The sequence below is a fragment of the Bos taurus genome, chromosome 10 (genome assembly GCF_002263795.3).
Source record: "Bos taurus isolate L1 Dominette 01449 registration number 42190680 breed Hereford chromosome 10, ARS-UCD2.0, whole genome shotgun sequence".
Classification (NCBI taxonomy): Eukaryota; Metazoa; Chordata; class Mammalia; order Artiodactyla; family Bovidae; genus Bos; species Bos taurus.
In genome coordinates, this window is record NC_037337.1 from 33,860,813 (window position 1) to 33,875,596 (window position 14,784).

The following is a 14,784-nucleotide window of genomic DNA, read 5'->3' on the forward strand; positions in this document are numbered from 1 at the left end:
AAATTGTAATGAGCATCTTTTCTGCATACATTTGTTTTTTTTTTCTGTTCAATTAATTTCTTAGGTACATTTATGGAGTGAAATACTTAATTTCAAAGAATATGTGGCCTTAAATTCTAATTACGAAGTGTTGATTTCAAACAATTGTATTTTTTGCCTATTGTGGATTATTTATAAATGCATTCTCATATTTCTTAGATTTCATTTTTATTCTTTAGTACCTTGTGGGTTTTTTACATAGCTCCCAATATGTAATTAAGTGACAGCTAATGTTGGAATGAGTAGCAGCATTGTCTTAAAATCATTTGATAGATTTAGTCTTGATAACAGCTACTTGAAATGTTATTACTGTATTACCTGCAATTACAAAGGTGAGAAAACTGGGACTTAAGAAAGTTGAATAGCTGGTGGAGACTCCAAGGCCCATACCCTAAAACAGCTTTTAAACTCTTGACTGTAACAGTAACAAATACTTTATATTTTTTAACAAAGTGTGCATAGGTACATACATGCATTCATACACACACACACACAAAACCTTTTGTAAAACAACTTGGACTTAAGATGACACAAGCTGATTTCTGTATTCTGTAGATTAGAATTATAGGATATTTTATCTATTCTGTGTAAAAATAATGCTGCTTAAGACACTTGTAGTTAAAAGTGCCAGGTTCTGAACTACAGTGCAATTTATGGAATATTGTCCTTTAAGGATGTGTCTCCTTATTGGTACTAAAGATTTATATTTATGTTCAGCTTATTATTTCATGAAAATAGATAATATGAAAAGGTATAGGATTCTCAGGGCAGTGCATTTCAGGGTTGAGTTGTGAGGCATTGTAGGGGAATTCAGATTTGAATCACTGAAGCTAGGTTATAGATAATAAGCGTTACATCATTGCGTCTCAGATTTCTTTCACTGAAGTGCCCTGAATTTATCATTCATGAATTTGGGAATGTATCCCAAAGCAGCTTGTAAAAAGTATATAGTTATTTTGAAATCTGATAAACAATTTCAAAGATACTATGAATATTGCATTTTAGTCAATAATTGAGTTGTTTTTTCAATATGAAATGGAATGTTTTTAATCATTTATATTAGGAAAAAAGGAAAACTTTTAACTGTAAAGTCTTTGTGTATTTATATCCTATGGCATTATATGCCTCTAACTTGTGTGGCACATTTCTGGGAGGAAGTGTACTCTGGTTAGAGGCAGCATTTAGAGTACATTAGGGTGTTGCTCAAGGGCAAGTCATGATCGTGCACTGTAATTACAGCAGATGCCATTTTCAAACAAAAAGTAAGAACGTAAAAATCCAGCAAAGATTAATAGAAACTTTTTGAAGTACAAAAAGAATACAATCACATTGTAGGAAACTTGGAACATAGCAGGAAATTACCCACAGAAGTTTTCTTTTTTGCACTCATGTTAAAAGTTTTATAAAGGCAAAAAATACATAGAAAGGATTTTAAGATTTGTTTCTCTAAAAATGTCACATAGATCATATGATTTATATATATAGTGAGTTACCTGTATCAGAAAGAATAGAATTATGCCAGTTGGCACATTATAAAATCTGGAGATCTATATAGAAAAGAAAAGAAACTCAGATTCTAGTCTCAGTTTTGCCATTTACTTATGTGAGTTAGAGCAAGTCTTTTAGTGTCTGAGCATCTGTGCTTATGAAGACAGTAATCTTTTCTTACCCATAAATTACTTTTTGCATGAAAATTATATAAAAATGGATTTGTGTATGTATGAGTTTTGATTTACCAATGGGGAGAAGAAGTGTTTTTTAGATGATTGGGGGGAAAAAAAATAGAAGTAAGCAGAGAAGGCAGAAAAAGGAAAGGTTTTAGAAGACTTCAGGAAGAAGAGGAAAGCCTAGGAATTAGAATCGAAGTGTGTGGGCCTGATTGGGGAACTAAATGGTATCGGTACATATAAAAAGTATAGCTAAGTTAAAGATTATTTGTTGTTGTTCAGCCGCTAAGTTGTGTCCAACTCTTTTTGACCTCTGTGGACTGCAGCACGCCTGCTTCTGTGTTTTTTAGATTTGGTTTCCACTTCAGGAAACGGGAAAGAGGTTAGTTTAGTGTGAGGAGATTTTAAATCTTGAAATGTGTTTTAGTCTATAAATCATAGGCTTTTATTCTACGATTTATTCTATACATCGTATGAATTTTATCCTGATACGTTCTTCCATTTTGGATAATATTAATTGCTGAAGTGTATTAAGTATTTTGCTGTATGTCAAACATGAATTACCTCATTTGACCTTTCATTCCAAAGCAGATTATGATTAACTTTCAGTTCTTTTTTTAAAAACCTTTGGTGCACGAAATTAGACTAATGATTATCTTGGTTCGTACTGTCATCATTGGTTTATGTATGGACCTCTGTAGTCTGTTATTTTTACTTTTTTATTTACTTGACAAGTATTCACTTAGTATAATCCAAGAATCAGGACATTGATGATAGCTAAAATCTACCTAACATACTGCTGTTATATTCCTTTGACCTCTTCCTAGAGGTTACTTTATCATGTGTTGTGTATATCATTTTGTTGCTGTTGTTCAGTCACCAACTTGTCCATGAGGTTGACTTTGCCACCCCACAGACTATAGCATGCCAGGCTTCTCTGTATCCACTATATCCAGGAGTTTGCTCACATTCATGTCCGTTGAGTTGGTGATGCTATCTATCTCATCTTTTGCCACCTGCTTCTCCTTTTGCCTTCAATCCTTCCCAGCATCAGGGTCTTTTCCAGTGAGTTGGCTCTTCACATCAAGTATTGGCCAAAGTATTGGAGCTTGAGCTTTAGCAGCAGTCCTTCCAGTGAACATTCAGGGTTGATTTCCTTTACTTCCTGTTAAAAAAACCTTTATCATGTATATGTACGCCTAACAGTGTCTCATTATTTTTGAAATCTATAAAGGGGATATGGGCTTCCCTGGTGGCTCAGTGGTAAAGAATCTGCCTGCCAATGCAGGAGACACAGGTTCAGTCCCTGGACTGAGAAGATCTCCTGAAAGGAAATGGCAACGCACTCCAATATTGTTGCCTGGAAAATCCTATGGACAGAGGAGCCTGAAGCTATAATCCATACGTCTAAACAAAAACAACAAAAGGAATGTACTTAGTGTATATTAACTCCTGAACTGATTTTTTTTATGCTCAGTAATGTCTTAAGATGTCTCCATTCTTTTTGTTATAGTTTTTTATTCATTTGCCCTGCCATATAATACTCCATTGTGTTACATTACCACAATATAGACAGTCTGTTGTCTAAGAATATTTGAGTTATTTTTAGGTATTTGCTATCATGAGTGTTACCACTGTGAACTTTTTTGCAGTATTCTAATGCATATATGCTAAAGGTTCTCTTTAATGTATTTGGGGTTAAAATAGTTGGATTTAAGTTATGTTGTAAATTTTCAAGTTTACAAGGTAATACAAAATTGTCCCCATGCAGTTCCAATTTGTACTCCTACTGGCAGTGTAAGAGAAGAGGTATAAAAACTACATTTTTATAACAGATGTAACAGATGATATTTGCTAACATTTTTTTTTTTTTGCTTACTGTGTGACAGACACTGTTCTAAATGCTTACATGAATTAATAAATTTTTAAATTCCCACATCCATCCTGTTGGGCACTGTTACATCTGTTTTATAGATGAGGAAGCTGAGGCATGAGAGGACTAACCTATTAGTACATGATAGGATTCAAACTTCGTTAGGTCGGGATATCTTACCTTTCCAAATGCCCATTTATGGATTTACCTTCTCCTTTCCTTTTCCTCTGTCCCCATCAGTTTCTTGGTCTTTATTTGCTTTTGATAGTGAGTTTTGGTTATTGTTTCTTTATATTATTTTGTGTTAGCATTATCCATTGTGTAGTCTTCCTTTAAAAAGCAATTTCTTAAAAAACCAAAGTTTTCTCATTTGTAGAATGAGTAAGATGGTTCAGATGATACCTAGCATTTTTGGCTCTAGTATTTTGTAACTTGACATAGTCTCCTATGTAGAAAATTTTCACATTTTCTGTTTCTTAAATCTTAAGATGTGAAACAGTTTAGAATGCTTTATTTCATTGTAAAATTTCACTTAAAGTTAATTGTTTATGTTTAACAGAATATTGTCAGCTTCCCTGGTGGCTCAGACAATAAAGAATCTGCCTGCAGTGTAGGAGACCTGGGTTAGGAAGATCATCTGGAGAAGGGAATGGCTACCTACTCCAGTATTCTTTCCTGGAGAATTCCATGGATAGAGGAGCCTGGGGGGCTATAGTCCATGAGTTGCAAAGAGTCAGACATGACTGAGTGATTATCTGTACATCAGCAAGCTATTAAGTAGCTAACAATTCTGGCATGGACGTGAACATATACTGATTTCAGCATAGGCTTTTGTGTATACGTCTGTTGAGCTGAATGAAATTTTTTCCTTTAGTGTTTGTAAGTATTGTTCTTGAGGGTTTTTTTGTTTGTTTTGTTTTTTTAAGCCAGTCATCTTTGTACTCTGCTGCCACTTGATCTGTAAATGTTTTGTTTTTTGTTTTACCCTTTAGGTACTGAGTTAAGATAAAATATTATTTTAAAATTCTGATTCTAGTGATAGATGACAGTTTATTTGACAGTTTATTGGGTTAATATTGAATGACAAAGTTCTAGACCCAGTTGTATATACTTAATTATCTGTATATCTTGCCAAAGTAGGATATTATCTCAACCTCAGATCTTTAAGTGTTTAGGTGCTGTAAAAATAGCAGTTAGAACTGTTTCAGTAAAGTCTGTTAATTCAAATCCATTATGTGTGTGCTGCACATGTAGTGGTAGTTAAATGTTGCAGTGCAGTGAGCCCTATAAGCATCAGTCATACATGTGTGCTGAAGTGGCAGGCCGATAGAAACAGCCAAACAGATGGAGATCAGGGTGTTGCAGCATTTTTTACTAGTCAAATTTAGTCCTTCTTCTGGTTTTTACATTGCTGTTAGCTTTGGCACAGTCATTAATATTGATTCTGAGTGAAATAGATAAAACAAACATTAATGAGCATTTCTTATTTGCTGGAGAAAAGATTGGAACTAAATTTTTTAAAGTTTTCTGGTGTTAAGCCGATAAGCTTTGGGGATACAGATGAGTAAAATCTGAGTCTTTTTGCCTTCACAGAGTTCTCAGTCTGATACTGGAAATACATGATTGGTTCTTTGGTAATGAAGGACTTGATTCCCTGCTATTGGAAAAGATAGTCCCAGAAGAGTGAGGAAAAACATTGAAAGTAAAAAGTACTTCATTTTGGAAAGACATGTTTACATGTTATGTATATAACTTTGTGTGTAGTTCAGTAATCTGGTGATTAAAGTAGCTACAGTCTTGTCTTTCAATTCACTTTGAAGTTTTTATGGTAGGATAGATTGTGTCTGAATGTGGAAGTGTTAGTCGCTCAGTTGTTTCTGACTCTTTGTGACCCAGTGGACTGTAGCCTGCCAGGTTCCTCTGTCCATGGGATTCTCCAGGCAAGAATACTGGAGTGAGTTGCCAGTCCCTTCTCTAGGAGATGTTCCCCACCCAGGGATTGAATCCAGGTCTCCTGCATTGCAGGCAGATGCTTTACCATCTGAGCCAGCAGAGAAGCTGTGAATTTCTCCAGGCAAGAATACTGGAGTGGGTAGCCCTGCCCTTCTCCAGGGTATCTTCATAACCCAGGGATCAAACTCAGGTCTCTGGTATTGCAGTCAGATTCTTTACTGTGTAAGAAAGGTAAAAGTTAAGGACTTCCCTGGTGGTCCAGTGGCTAAGACGCCAAGCCTCCAACACAAGAGCCCTGAGTTCCATTCATGGTGAGGGAACTAGATCCCAGATGCTGCAACTAAGTTCACGTGCTGGAACTAAAGATATAGCATGCTGCAATTTAAAAAAATCCCGCATGCCGCAGTGAAGGTAGAAATCCTACATGCTGCAACTAAGACCTGGAGTAGCCAAATAAATAAAAATAAATTTTTATAACAAAGGAAAAAGATTTAGTGTCTTAACAACTTAGAGCTGAGAGTAGATGATTATTGTGAACTTAGCCTTTTTATGACTTTAGATTATGTATTATAGATAGTTACATTTATTGATGTTTACTTAAAAGATATGAAATCTTTATATATAAATCTAATACATATAAATCTAGTCTATATAAATAAATTATATATATTAATGTTTACTTAAAAATACTTTAATCTTTTCTTTTTAAAAATCATTTCTTTGGTTAGCAAGAGCTTTGAAATGAGTCATTTGTAATATTTTAGTCCACGTGGGTCAGGTTTTAGTGTAAGAACATGAGCTGTGTTATCAAAGCTAGATAAATGGTGCAAAAAGCCTAAATTTGATAGGAAGACAAAGGGGGCATTTTAGGTGAAGTACGTTGTTGCGGTTCCAAACTCGTCAAGTAACTTGCCATGAACTTAAGCTACTGTAATTTTTCTCCATTTCTTCTTAATTATTGTATTAAAAACTATAGATTTTATGGGCAGAGAGGACAAGGTAGAAGCATTGAAGGGTTTACATACACATGCTGTTTTGTCATTGTCTCTCATCAGCCTACATCATCTTGAGAATTTTTCTCTATTGTATACTAAAGAGCTTTCAAAAGTTTGTGGCAGATACTGGTAAAGCAAGCATAAAATAGTTCTCATATTGCTGTGTTTCCTCAGAAATTTCATGTGTGTGTACAGTCTTAATTTGAAATAATTTTAGACCTACAAAAAGGTAAGAAAAAATGTACCAAGAATATTCATATATTCTTTGACTGGCTTTCTAAAATGTTGGTATCTTAAACAGCCAAACAGGAAATTAACACTGATAATAATATTATCTACAGACCTTATTTCAAGTTTTATCAGTTGTTCTATTAGTGTCCTTTTCTAGTTCAGGATCCAATCCAGCATTGCGTGTTGTAGCAAGTATTCACGTCTCTTTGTTTCCTGTAATCTGGAATAGTTCTTCAGTATTTGTTTCATAATTTTGAAACTATTTTGAAGAATACTGACCAAGTATTTTGTAGAATGTTCTTCAGTTTGCAAAATTCTGATGCTCAGTCTTGACTAAATTGAAGTTAAACGTTTTGGGTGACAGTGCTGTAGAGTGAAGGTGTGTTCATGCTTCAGGAGGTCTGTGACGGTGATACGTCCTGTACTAATGATATGAGCTTTGATCATTTGGTTAACGTGATGTCTGCCAGGTTCTTAGTCAGGGCTTCAGTTAGTTGCTTCTTGTTCTGTAGCTTGGCACAGATGGACATTATGCCTTAACCAGTTTGGATACTTGCCAGTGTGCCCTGAGGCTTTCCAAAGGCATTGTGCATACCTGTCTGGGGCCTAGATTGGGGACACTATGCCAGTCATGAGTGTCCACTGGAAAGGGCTGTCTCCAGGGTCCCTTAGAGCAACCCATATAGGCAACACGATGCATACACTGCGAAGAGGCTGTTGTTTGCAGCCATGGTACACCAGGCCCCCTCAGGGAAAAGAGCACAGTCAGCTTAACTGACTGCAAATGAGTACTTCCATTTTGGCTTCACAATATGTTCTACGTTCATTTGATATTTTCCCTGCCACAGCTTTAGAGTCATTGTATTTATCCAAGGAACTCTAGTTTCTTTTATTGGAGACTTATAATGAGAAACTGTTACCTGAGTAGTAGGTGTGCTTATGGGCTTGCCACGTGGTACAGTGGTAAAGAATCCACCTGCCAGTGCAGCAGATGCAGGAGACGCAGGTTTGATCCCTGGGCCAGGAAAGATCCCCTGGAGTAGGAAATAGCAACCTACTCCAGTATTCTTGCTTGGAAAATTCCATGGAACAAGGAGCCTGGTGGGCTACAGTCCGTGGAGTCACAAAGAGTTGGACTTGACTGAGCACATGTGTACACACAGATGTGCTTATTGGCATTGGGGTGAGGCTGGTGGAGCAGACCCCATTTTACAAATGAAGAGAGCTAAATTGAAGGTTAAAAGTCAGAAAAAAGTGATTGAGTTGAGACATAAACTCAGGCCTTTTCAGTCCAGAGTTCAGATTCTTTCCACTTGCTCTCCTGTATCACTGTAGTTCCTTCCTTACACTTGTCATTTCCATTAATTCTACTATTTGTCTTTTTTGGAACAGATAGGCACACTCTAGTTCTTAATATTCAAGAAAATTATTAAATAGTCAGTTCAGTCATTCAGTCCTGTCCGACTCTTTGCGACCCCATGAATCGCAGCACTCCAGGCCTCCCTGTCAATCACCATCTCCCGGAGTTCACTCAAACTCATGTCCATCGAGTCACTGATGCCATCCAGCCATCTCATCCTCTGTCTCCCCTTCTCCTCCTGTCCCCAATCCCTCCCAGCATCAGAGTCTTTCCAATGAGTCAGCTCTTCACATGAGGTGACCAAAGTACTGGAGTTTCAGCTTTAGCGTCATTCCTTCCAAAGAAATCCCAGGGCTGATGTCCTTTAGAATGAATTGATTGGATCTCCTTGCAGTTCAAGGGACTCTCAAGAGTCTTCTCCAACACCACAGTTCAAAAGCATCAATTCTTCAGCACTCAGCTTTCTTCACAGTCCAGCTCTCGAATCCATACATGACCCTGGAAAAACCATAGCCTTGATTAGACGGACCTTTGTTGACAAAGTAATGTCTCTGCTTTGGAATATGCTATCTAGGTTGGTTATAACTTTTCTTCCAAGGAGTAAGCGTCTTTTAATTTCATGGCTGCCTTCATCATCTAGAGTGATTTTGGAGCCCCCAGAAATAAAGTCAGCCACTGTTTCCACTGTTGCCCCATCTATTTGCCATGAAGTGATGGAATTGGATGCCATGATCTTAGTTTTCTGAATGTTGAGCTTTAAGCCAACTTTTTCACTCTCCACTTTCACTTTCATCAAGAGGCTTTTTAGTTCCTCTTCACTTTCTGCCATAAGGGTGGTATCATCTGCATATCTGAGGTTCTTGATATTTCTCCCGGCAATCTTGATTCCAGCTTGTACTTCCTCCAGCCCACCGTTTCTCATGATGTACTCTGCATATAAGTGAAATAAGCAGGGTGACAATATACACAGCCTTGACGTACTCCTTTTCCTATTTGGAACCAGTCTGTTGTTCCATGTCCAGTTCTAACTGTTGCTTCCTGACCTGCATATAGGTTTCTCAAGAGGCAGTCAGGTGGTCTGGTATTCCCATCTCTTTCAGAATTTTCCACAGTTTATTGTGATCCACACAGTCAAAGGCTTTGGCATAGTCAATAAAGCAGAAATAGATGCTTTTCTGGAACTCTCTTGCTTTTTCGATGATCCAGCGGATGTTGGCAATTTGATCTCTGGTTCCTCTGCATTTTTTAAAACCAGCTTGAACATCTGGAAGTTCTCATTCATGTACTGTTGAAGCCTGGCTTGGAGAATTTTGAGCATTTCTTTACTAGTGTGTGAGATGAGTGCAATTGTGTGGTAGTTTGAGCATTCTTTGGCATTGCCTTTCTTTGGGATTGGAGTGAAAACCGATCTTTTCCAGTCCTGTGGCCACTGCTGAGTTTTCCAAATTTGCTGGCATATTGAGTGCAGCACTTTCACAGCATCATCTTTCAGGATTTGAAATAGCTCAACTGGAATTGCATCACCTCCACTGGCTTTGTTTGTAGTGATGTTTTCTAAGGCCCACCTGACTTCACATTCCAGGATGTCTGGCTCTAGGTGAGTGATCACACCATCGTGATTATCTTGGTCATGAAGATCTTTTTTGTACAGTTCTTCTGTGTATTCTTGCCACCTCTTCTTAATATCTCCTGCTTCTCTTATGTCCATACCATTTCTGTCCTTTATGGAGCCCATCTTTGCATGAAATGTTCCCTTGGTATCTTTAATTTCCTTGAAGAGATCTCTAGTCTTTTCCATTCTGTTGTTTTCCTCTATTTCTTTGCATTGATCACTGAGGAAGGCTTTCTTATCTCTTCTTGCTATTCTTTGGAACTCTGCATTCAGATGCTTATATCTTTCCTTTTCTCCTTTGCTTTTCGTTTCTCTTCTTTTCACAACTATTTGTAAGGCCTCCCCAGACAGCCATTTTGCTTTTTTGCATTTCTTTTCCATGGGGATGGTCTTGATCCCTGTCTCCTGTACAGTGTCAGGAACCTCAGTCTATAGTTCATCAGGCACTCTATCAGATCTACTCCCTTAAATCTATTTCTCACTTCTACTATATAATCATAAGGGATTTGATTTAGGTCATACCTGAATGGTTTAGTGGTTTTCCCTACTTTCTTCAATTTAAGTCTGAATTTGGCATAGTATAATATTTCAAAACAGAAAATAGTCTTTACAGTTCGAAAAATATTTTATTATATGTTTACTGTGGTTAAGGCAGTATGGTGGACATTGGTAGTATTTGAGTATGTGCTTATATGTTTTGGAAGGACATCATGCTGAGAATTTTGTTTGTTTACAATGGTATTTTTTTCCCCTCAATAAATAGCTGAAGGGTTGAGGTAGATGAGGGATTGGGGCTGTTGTGAACTGATTCATTGTCCAAGAATCTAAATGGCTTAGAGATTTATATATTATATATAAATCATGCTAAATAAATATATAGTATTTAGGTTAATATATATTTATATATACCTCTTTTTAATGTACTGCCACTTAATAATTTTAGTAATGTTATGCAACCATTAAACAATATCTGTTGGCTGAGCACACTTAAATACACACTTTGTTGTTGCTTCTAATTCTTGCATTAACTTCTTGAATTGATACTATTTTTCCCATATTCCATGTGAGCAAAGAGAAATGACTTGCCTAAGATCATAAAATCTTAATAAATACCATAAAGTGGTTTTAAATCCAAGTTGAACGCTGCCCACTGTGTGAAGCGCTGTTTATGTTATATATGTATTCACACTTTCAGAGTGTCCCTTAGTTCTCAGGTTGAGGGTGTGATGAAAAAGTTTATTCTATATACCTACATATGGGATTTTGAGGTCATTCTGCCAAGGTAGGAAGCCCAGTTCTGTCACTTACCAGTTTTGTGATCCTGGAGTTTTTTTTAAATCATGTCTGTAAAATGAGGATAATAATTATATCTGCTTTGGAGGGTTATCTTGAGGATTAAATATAACTCATGGAAAGCATTGAACTGTGCAAATAGCAGGTACTGAAGAGTTAGGTGCCTGTTAATAATAGTAGGGGTAATAGCAGAAGTAACTAATACATTGCAAAGAAACATCAAAAGTTCAACAGTAGAATAAACACTAATAATTGACAGATACTATGATGGACTACTTGGGATAATTTTGTGACTATTGGATAATTCATAGAATCAAAGAAATTGGGAATGAGAAAGGGATTTGATTAAATAGCATCTTTATCTCTGATTTTTTTGGAAAAGGGTACTAAGGCCATAAAACGAAGATCATGGCATCCGGTCCCATCACTTCATGGGAAATAGATGGGGAAACAGTGGAAACAGTGTCAGACTTTATTTTTCTGGGCTCCAAAATCACTGCAGATGGTGACTGCAGCCATGAAATTAAAAGATGCTTACTCCTTGGAAGGAAAGTTATGACCAACCTAGATAGCATATTCAAAAGCAGAGACATTACTTTGCCAACAAAGGTCCATCTAGTCAAGGCTATGGTTTTTCCTGTGGTCATGTATGGATGTGAGAGTTGGACTGTGAAGAAGGCTGAGTGCAGAAGAATTGATGCTTTTGAACTGTGGTGTCGGAGAAGACTCTTGAGAGTCCCTTGGACTGCAAGGAGATCCAACCAGTCCATTCTAAAGGAGATCAGCCCTGGGATTTCTTTGGAAGGAATGATGCTAAAGCTGAAACTCCAGTACTTTGGCCACCTCATGCAAAGAGTTGACTCATTGGAAAAGACTCTGATGCTGGGAGGGATTGGGGGCAAGAGGAGAAGGGGACGACAGAGGATGAGATGGCTGGATGGCATCACTATCTGGGTGAACTCCGGGAGTTGGTGATGGACAGGGAGGCCTGGCGTGCTGTGATTCATGGGGTCACAAAGAGTCGGACACGATTGAGCAACTGATCTGATCTGAACTTGCCCAAACTGTTAAAGTTGCATTGTATCACTCTCAGTGGAAACTTTGACTTTATGGCTGTTAATTCAATGTTCTTTCCACTACAGATTTTTCCCCTAATCTCTGTTAAGGGAAATGATTTATGTGGAATATCATTCTCTTCTTTATTTTTAGGAGTCCTTGATACCTACTGGTATCAAACAGTAATTCCTAAAATATAACCAATTAAGTTGGAGGATAATATATGATTTGCCTCTTTAGAGGGGTTTAATAGGAACAGCAGATAAATAAAAAAGCATCTCTGAAAGCGTGGTTTAGTTCACTTGCTGGGCAGCAGAATATTGGCATGAAATAGTTTATTTTTAGCTTTAGGGTGAGTTCTTTATTTTTAGAAAAGTAAAAAACAGATGCAAAGAAGATAATGATCATCTATATTCTTATCCAGAATTAATCACTAACTTAGTGTATTAAAAAGCAGAGACATCACTTTGCCAACAAAGGTCCATACAGTCAAAATCTGGTTTTTCTAGTAGTTATGTTCTATTGGTTGTGAGAGTGGGGTGATAAAGAAGGCCAGGCACCTAAGAGTTGATGCTTTCAAATTATGATCCTGAAGAAGACTCTTGAGAGTCCCTTGGACTGCAGGAGATCCAACCAGTCCATCCTAAAGGAAATGAGCCCTGACTATTCATTGGAAAGACTGATGCTGAAGCTGAAACTCCAATACTTTGGCTACCTGATGTGAAGAACTGACTTACTGGAAAAGACCTTAATGTTGGGAAAGATTAGAGGCAGGAGAAGGGGATGACAGAGGATGAGATGGTTGGATGGCATCACTGACTTGATGGACGGGAGTTTGAGCAAGCTCCGGGAGTTGGTGATAGACAGGGAAGCCTGGTGTGTTGCAGTTCATGGCGTCGCAAAGAGTCGGACACGACTGAGCAACTGAACTGATGCCTGTTTCCTAGTATCAATGAGAAATGTATTCTTTACATCTTAACTGTAATCTTTTACTTACTACAGCTTTTAAAATAAAAGCTTATAATTTGTGTGATGATGATTAAAATTTGTTTGGTGATGGCTGTTTTCATTTCAACATTACCTGTTTTTAATTTCACCTGAGGACCATGGCCTGTAGTTTATAAGAGCCTTAATAGCACGCTGTTTTAGTTTTTAAAACACTGTATGAGAACCACGATGCTGATTTAAATCCAGTATTGCTCATAATTTAAAAGTGTCTCCTAAGTTTTAGTGTGTTTCCATGAGATATGAACATTTTGCGGGGCAGGGCACGAAGTGGTATTAGGCTTTGTATAAATGTGTTGTGTTGTCAAGGAGGACATGTTTACTTTGTGAATTTACAATTACAGATTTGAAACATTTTTCTCTGCAGAAGGGGGAGTCAAGATCATGGAATAATTTTTTTTAATCATTTTTTTTAAGTAACTGCTATACTTCTACATTTAGACTGATAAAATTGTAGAAAAATGAAAAATATAATTGATAAAGAATATTCCAAATACTATTCTTATTTTACATAAATGAAGCTGGGGATAAAGAGCAGCTTTTTTCTTTACCTTCTAGTCACAGCTTTTTAAATTGCAGAGAAGAACTACAACAGCATAAATTTTAAATTCTTGTTCAGTCACTTATAAGAAAGTCATTTATGCTTACTTAACCTCTTGAAACTTTAGTTTCCTTACCTGTTATATAGGATTAACACCATTTTGCAGGGTTATTTTGGAATTAAAAATAATAACTTTACTCCAAATAGATTGGGTATATAGTAAAAGCTACATAAGTTTTGCTGTTAAATGTTGTTAGACCCTGGATTGCTTTGTTTCGTTTTGGTACTTTGATTGTTTTTGTGATTATAAAAGAAGAGAATAAAGGTTACCTCTGACTGCTGTGAATTTTTCTAGAATTTTTTTAAGGTATATTATGCACATTTTATCTTACTATTTCTCTAAAACTGGGTCTTCAGGATTTGGCCTCTTACCATGAGTGAAATATATAGCTCTTGCAGAGTTTTCAGCAAGAGTCATATGACCTGACTTACGTTTTTGTTTTTATTTTTTTGACCACACCGCAGGTTGTGTATGAGATCTTAGTTCTCCAACCAGGGATCAGACCTGCACCCCTTGCCTTAGAAGTGTGGAGTCTAAACCACTGGACTGCTAGGGAAGTCCCTTAGGTTTTTTAAAGACCACTCAAATGTTCTTGGCTTCTAAATATGCTAAAGACACTTTTATTTTTAAGTTACCTTCTTCCTCAAAAAAGTCCATTGATATTTTAAACTGAATTTCCAGTAGATAAACAGAATTTAGACAGAATTGTCATCTTTGTAATATTGAGTTTTGCTTTTAGAAAACATAAACTGTGCTTTTATCTGTTCAGGTCATTTATGCTCTTCATAAACATTTTAAAGATTTCTTTCTGTTGATCCTGCACATTTCATTTTAGTAATTTTATGTTTAATTGTTGTAGATTAGCTCTTTTAATAATCTTAACTCACTGGTAAAGAAGAAAGCCAGTTAATTTTTATGTATTTTTTTATATCCATCTGCTACACTATGCTTTCTTGTTTTTTTTTTTAGTAGACCTTATTTTTTAGAGAAGTTTGAGGTTCACAGTAAAACTGACGGGGAGGTACAGATTTGCCACACACTGCCTGCCCAAACAGGTACCTAACTGTTACGTTGTCAACCTCCCCCACTAGAATGGAA

The 14,784-nt window shown here is 36.7% G+C and overlaps 1 protein-coding gene and 1 non-coding gene across 2 annotated transcripts in view; one reads left to right on the plus strand and one right to left on the minus strand.

Moving 5' to 3' along the window:
* SPRED1 (sprouty related EVH1 domain containing 1) overlaps positions 1 to 14,784 on the plus strand; it is a 118,985-nt gene that overhangs the window by 12,854 nt on the left and 91,347 nt on the right. The gene's annotated exons all lie outside the window — the stretch shown is intronic.
* Positions 7,409 to 7,542, minus strand: LOC112448607 (small nucleolar RNA SNORA70). The gene has a single exon (XR_003036990.1). It is a non-coding gene; the product is annotated as a small nucleolar RNA SNORA70 (small nucleolar RNA).